The sequence below is a fragment of the Montipora foliosa genome, chromosome 11 (assembly GCF_036669935.1).
Source record: "Montipora foliosa isolate CH-2021 chromosome 11, ASM3666993v2, whole genome shotgun sequence".
Lineage (NCBI taxonomy): Eukaryota > Metazoa > Cnidaria > Anthozoa > Scleractinia > Acroporidae > Montipora > Montipora foliosa.
Window position 1 is genome coordinate 874,163 of NC_090879.1, and position 7,141 is coordinate 881,303.

The window sequence follows — 7,141 nt, forward strand, 5'->3', positions numbered from 1 at the left end:
GCATCTAATTTGGGTCAAACCTGGACATAAGTGTGTTAGGTTACACGTCTAGAGAAAATAACTGAAAGGTAATTGTGTGTGTTAGATCTTTCGGTTTGGGTTCCCTGTATCAACAGTTTGTGACATGATCCCTTTTTCCATAATTGGTTTGTACACAAGGCCTGGTTTTGTGATTAAAAGTTGTGCATCGCCATCTTGATCTGCCTTTCTTCACTGTCTCCGGTTTATTTGCGAATACACAGCAATGTGTGCTGACTTTTAGGCAGACAATTCCTAGTGAAACCATTTAAGTTAAAACCTGTGTTGCCCACTAACTGCTCTGAAAATGGCACAGAGTCACTTTCTATTTCATGCTTGGGCCACCACACATACACCATGATTCTTCAACGTCCAAAGATGCTGATTCACAACACGATTTATTTGCCAATTATCTCTGTCAGAATTCGTCTAATCCACCATTCCCCCGGGGCAAATGACTGTTCAAAAGTGATTCCGTGCTCTTGTTTTCCTCCATCCTTTCACGAGACAAGGAGGGTTTCACTTGGTTTCATTGATGGACGGGAACATAAAAGGATAAAATTTTAGGTTTTCGCTAATTATAGCAATTGTCTCTCGTGCCATTTTAAATCAAGGACAGTTGGCACAGTTTACATGATGGATGAGTTCGTAAAAACGTCAAAGTAATGCGAAGAAGGAAGACGACGTTTTCGAAGACGCCGTCGTCGTCCTTCTTGAAACGAGTCTTAAGTCAATGGCTCAATGTGTCATGAGTCAATGAGTCAGTGAGTTAGTGCAGTTAATTAAACCCTAAAATGAAAGCTAAAATTTCAGAGTGCTTTGACCTAATCACTGAAACGAGGGCTTAGGCTTAATCAATAAATTATTGCTATATTGACTGTGAGTTTCGTTGACTCATGACTCCTGACTCATTGACTTTTTGACTCATAAAACATGGGACCTCACTTGAACCTTCCCAGCTGTGACCACGTTTCTCAAGTTTGGATGTTGCGCCATTTGCGATTGCCCGCAAATGTTCTTCATTACATTGCTTCAAGGGTGTTTTTCAAAATAAGTCCTCGATGAGACCCAGAAGGTCAATATAGAGATGTTCAGCCCCCCTTACATCATTTGCTGGCAATTGAAGATTGCGTTCTCTCAAAATCATATGGGCAAGCTCAGCGAACGATTCACCGAAAATGTCTTTCTGTATGACACAGCAAACGTCCTTTGTGACCTGCAGGTCTTCATTGGCAGTATTATGAAGGTACGACATTGCGTTTGTCACCTCTGGCAAGAAGTAAATGGTATCTGGGCGTCCGTGGGGAGACAATTCATTGCACGAGGGGCGAATCTTATGAAGGTTCCAATGTTTTGCTACACTTTCTAGCTCATGTTGCAATACTGGCAGAAAACAAAACCTTAAACATTCTACTTGCACAGGATCGTCGTCATTGTTCAAACCTTGATCTCTTAGGTCCTTGAAGTAATTGATCCACCAATCAGTTTCGCTTCTTCAGAGAAATGCCCACCAGCCTTCTATTCGTTGATTCGCAACTGAACGGCCATATAGGAAGCTTTTTCTCCCTGCAAATTCGTCGCGGTCATTTCGTCTTAAGAATCTTTGCATGGCAGCAACATGCCTATTCTCAGTACCTGCATCACCACGTTAGATGTGAGGTACTCCTCCCACTTGCTTGACACAATCATGATAGTACTTAGCGATTACACGAGGATTATTATTTGATGGACCAACCTCGAGCCACATGATACGACGGCTGTATCCATCTATCGCTCCATGTATGCAAAACCCAAATGGTTTTAGTTTATCATAGCCGTCAATGTGCCATATGTAATTTGGGCATTTGGATATATATTTTCGTCTCCGTAACTTATGGCGCGTGCGTTGACTAACTCCTTCTGGATCAAGGACTTGCAGGATTCGACGAATTGTTTCTCTATCCACTACTTTACCATGATCTAGTGTAATTCTTTGATGCATTTGGCGGTAACCTAACGAGCTTCTACTGTGCACTAATTCCTTCTCCACAGCTGAAATAACCTCAACTGGATTACTTTGATCTCCTCTTCTCCTCAATCCTTTCCTTGCTAGAATTCCTTTAAGATGTCGTAGGCTGAGCTGAATGCCATGTACAATACAAAGAAACGCTAAGATTTCCGTGTAGCCAAATCCAAGGTTGAAATACTGCTCAACGAGCGAATCTCTGCTACGTTGTCCACAGTGCAATGCAGGGACGTAAGGCGGAAGAATACTTTCTGTTGTCAAAATCTTTACTGAAATAGTGAAAAAGAAAGTCAGCCAAACAGCCATTTTAATATGGTTGGTATCAGGCCTTCCTGTCGCTCTAAAACCTCATTTAAGGTGTAAATATACAGTCATAACTGAAAACTTACAGTTATAAGTGTAAATATACATTTATAAGTGTAAATTTGCAGCTCTAATTGTAAATTTACAGTTGTTAGTGTAAATTTACAGTTTGTAAGTGTAAGTTTACAGTTATAATTGTAAATTTACAGTTACAAGTGTAAATTTACAGTTTATAAGTGTAAATTTACGGTTGTAAGTGTAAATTTGCAGTTTGTAAGTGTAAATTTACAGTTATAAGTGTAAATTTACTGTTGTAAGTGTAAATATACCAATACAATGTTGAATTTATATTTACAGAATAATAATTTCACCACTCAATTTCCGCATTCAAGAGATTAACAAAATAATGAAATTTGTTCTATTCTTAATTTCAATATTCACGAGGAAAAAAAATCTAGCTTTCAACAATGGCCCTAACCAGCCACCGTATATGACTGTACTTTCGCGCTAAACTTTCAAGAAGAAGCGTCCTTGCTATTTTTGAGGGGGAATTCGTCAATGAAATTGACAAGTTATAATATTGCAAATGACCTTTGCCCACAGCTAGCACGCGCAAGGTGACGTAAGGCCGATTGTTGATCGTTTGTACAAATTAACTTGTACTTAGCTCTTATTACTGGGTTGCCGTATGGCAATCCCAGTTGGAAAATGGGTAGATTTCTCCGTTTTATTTATTTTATTTATTTTATTTTTTTCCATGTCGGTAAAAGTCTTGCCTGTCACTCCCCTCCTAAGTGGTGTCTTTGTGCATAGAGCCCTGCTGCGCGTATTTTCTTAAGATCGAGAGGGTAGTGGGAAATGCGTAGATTTCTCTGGTGGACACATTATAACGATAACTTAACCGGCAATGGCGACGAAAGTCATGTAGCGCGAATGGCGTTTTAGTGGATCTTTGAACTAATTATACCCTTATGAAGCTCAATAATGGCAAATCAATTGGATACTGAACAAGACAGGCGACAACATCGACAACAATCTGTCGCCCGTCGAGCCGTCTTTTACCAAGTGTGCTGTTATGTAGAACACTGAAGATTCGCAGGGCAGCGATAATAGTGAATTCAAAGACTAGACCAGGTGGATTGAATGGAATTTCAAGCGTTAAAATCGCTGAAAAGGTAAGATTATTGTCGAAACGATGCCGCAATTGCGTGTCTTCACCACATGTTTCTTTGATCTCACATTATTGTGTTTTCCGTTAAAATATTCGCTTGTTTTCGCTTTCGCTCGAACATATCTACCTTTATTACATGTCCAGTGAATAGTTTTATCCTCTGGGATGAATTTTCCGTCGAAAAATCGGTTATTTGGGCGGTCAGTGTAAAACGCAGACTGCAGACTGCAGACCGGAGGTAAAATGCAGACTGAGGGTTCTATTAGATGTGGGTAATTTTCTATCAGGTGCCATTTCCTCGTGAGCGTAGTGGTATTTTGTGACAAAAGTCAGAATTGTCATTTTACACGTGCGCTTTCATCTCCTAGTGCATGACCTCTTTTTCTGGGAAAATTTCAGTTCAGAGAGATGCTTTTTAATACTGCTCTCTGGGTATCCTCTATTTTTTAGGCGTACTTCAAAGTCTCGTGTGTTTTTCAAAACTAGAATGGGAAAAATTTGTTATTCAAAGCGGTAATGCTTTCCCTTTTATAAACCTTCTTGTGGAAATCATTCCGCTGTGGGATCTTTTGTAGGGCACAAAATGACATGTTTTTCACAGTTAAGAATTTCCGGGGTTAAATCGATTAGCCAAGGCTTACATTTCTTGATGTCTTAGGATGGTTTTGGCAGCGTTATGAAGATTTTCCATTTCTCTTATTTTCCCGTCCGACCCTCCCACTCAGTCAATAAGTACATGGGATCCAACCGCCGTCCACAACCTTGGACGGCACTCTTCAAACCGCATGCCCCATGATATGTTTGCTGACTGTAACTTGAGCTCCCTGTGTCCCGCGCATTCCTTTACAGTAATTCCGCTGTTGTTAAGTGAGCCCACACAGCACGAAGTATTACGTGAGGATTCGGTCGCTAAGTATCCCGTACTCGTCAGCCCAGCGAAGGCAGAAGATAAGACACCACTGCCAGCAGGAAAGGGAAATTCGTCCGATCGTTCAATGAAAAGATGCCTCATAATCAAACAACTTACTAACCACACTTGCTCGGGACCGTACTGGGGAATATTGGCCTTCAGTCGGTACAGACCTCACTCTGCTCGGTCCGTACTGTCACGACCTCGGGCCAATATTCCCCAGTGCAGCCCTCGCGCTCGGGTTAGTACGAGGTTAATATTTAAGAATTATTCACCGAATTGGAGGTAAACATCCACCACTTTCACCGAAACTGAGGTGAATAACTGTTTTCGTGTACTCCACACAAGTTGAATAATCAGCCGAAGTCATTTTGCTTTTCTCCGTTTCCTCGGAAGTGGATACACTAAAACCCCGCGAGTAAGAACCTATTTTTTAAGAACCTGCAACACGCTCCCGGAGCAAAGCTCCCTCGTCTGCACCAACGATTTCTAGCGAAAAAATATGCTGCGCAACAAAACTTTTGCTCCCGAGTTTTGCTCCCTCAAATCAAACTGGTTTGATATGAGAGAGCAAGCTCCAGGGGCAAATCTGTTGCACGAGTCTGTTTCAGGAGCAAGCTCCCTGGTGTGTACTGAAATTTGCTTGCCGTGACATGACGTGTCTCCAGTTGGCCAATCAAATTGGCTTATTTTTTTCATCCACAACAGTTCCCATGTTCCAATCGGGTTGTTTCATCATTCAGCTCCCTCGTCGTGTCCTTCGTGTGTACTGGCTGGGGTACTTAACCGGGAGCGTGTTTCAGGAGCAAGCTCCCTCGTGTGTACAGGCCTTAAAATTTGTCAGTTACTGACCCCCTTTAAACAAGAACCCGTTGACCCTAAAATTTGAAACAGGCTCTTAGTTTCCAAAAAAAATATTATGCACTTTGGCAAATATCACTGAATTGATTGATGTTCTGAAGATTCATGTAATCTTTCGATTTTACTTATTATAGTCATTTTATGTGAACTTTTAAACTCTGTATTTAATTTTATTCACATAGGGAAAAATTCAATGGCTGCAGCATATGGTACGAAGGCCGAATACCACAAATTCTGCTATCTACAACGTGATTTTTTTCTTCAGAAAATAAGAATCCAGATAGCCTAAATTTCTGTTAATTACCATCTATGTAAGAACCTGTTTGGGCTAAGTTTTACTCGCGAGGTTTTACAGAAGTACTTGGCATTCACCTCCGTAGAGCTCTATTCACTTGTATGATATACACTAATAGCAACTGTCCGGCAAGTTTCAATCACACGGTTCTTAAAGGCCTAAGAAGGCTACTGAGGAAAAGCTTTTTCGGCGCACTACAGGAAAAAAATAACCAATGAAGTATCCAGCCTAAGAGCGGCAGACGACACACAAGAAAGGTTGTTTTCCAGAAGTCAGTGAAAAAGTCAAATGACATAAATAGTAAATAACCATTGTTACACTAAGAAAAACCAATTTGAACATTCTCCATGTCAAAGCGAGTTGCCCCGGTATATCAAACACTTGTTTGAGCACCCTTTCCACGCTGAATTCATGACACAAGGAGAAGACATATGTTGATCATGGCTAAGACAGCGTAGTTACACCTTACCAAAGGCAAACATCTTGCAAGGCGTCTTGTGGCACCAAAAAATGTTACGTTCGGTGCTTTCAGAAATTTTTCGCTGCTTTACAAAACTGACGAAAACCCTGTTGCTGAGAAATAGAATAGTGAACCTGCCTATAGCAGGCACTCTGCAGTTCAGCGTAAAATACTTCAAAACTATGGTGAAAATCCCCTTTATAACTTTTCTTAGAAATACCATTCATCCTCGCCAAATTTTATCGTTTAACATTCTAACGCAGTTATGTTTAATTCAACTGGTTATGGAGTCTACGGTTGCGTGGAAACGACTGAAGTGAAATAACATAACATTTTTGAAGGCTATTTCCAGTTTGTCTGTGGGATTGTGGCATTTTTCTTCAAACTTCACAGTCATGTTTCTTTTAGTTACCTTGAAAACATGTTATAAAGATCGGCTTTCCAAAACAAGCGGTTGGCAGTTCCACAAATGGCTTTTCGAGGCTTTCGAAGTACGGGCGCCTGGGCCTAGTTGTTTAAAAGCAGATTGCACAAATCCCCGATCCTGTATATGTTTGAATTCAGAACGACGGTGAAAAACTGTAATTTGTGATGTGATTTTATTGTGCAATGTGATGTAATATATTCATAATAATTTTACGCTAAGGGGAGAAACTTGTTGGAACTTTTTTATCTATAATTTTTATATCTTTTGATCGTTTTCAAGTTTAGTCGAGTTTCCAGTAATCAAGGAACAACTGGGCCCTGAGGATATTAGGGAGTTTAAGAAACGACGACGGCTACGGCATGTACTAAAACCCGGAACACCGGAACCACCGGAACGGCACGCTGGAACACCCCGGAACACTCCGGGACAACCTGGAAGCAACCCAAGACCCTCAATTTAGCTAACCCTAGGCCTAGCTAGGCCTTAAGTTGGTTTTTAGGCTTAGGGTTAGAAAATTGAGGGTTTTGGGTTACTTCCAGGGTGTTCCGGTGTTCCTGGTTTTAGTGCATGCCGACGGCTACGGCTTCGACAACGGCACAAAACAATAATATCATTGGTTAAAAGAGTATAAATAATCGTGCTACACGTGCAGCACGGATTTTAGAACAGTATCTTGCGATATTCTGCATAA

At 40.9% G+C, this 7,141-nt stretch overlaps 1 pseudogene; it reads right to left on the bottom strand.

Annotated features, from left to right (window-relative positions):
- Window positions 1-1,063: 1,063 nt before the first annotated feature.
- LOC137975581 (uncharacterized) lies at window positions 1,064-1,999 on the bottom strand (annotated as a pseudogene).
- Window positions 2,000-7,141: the final 5,142 nt, after the last annotated feature.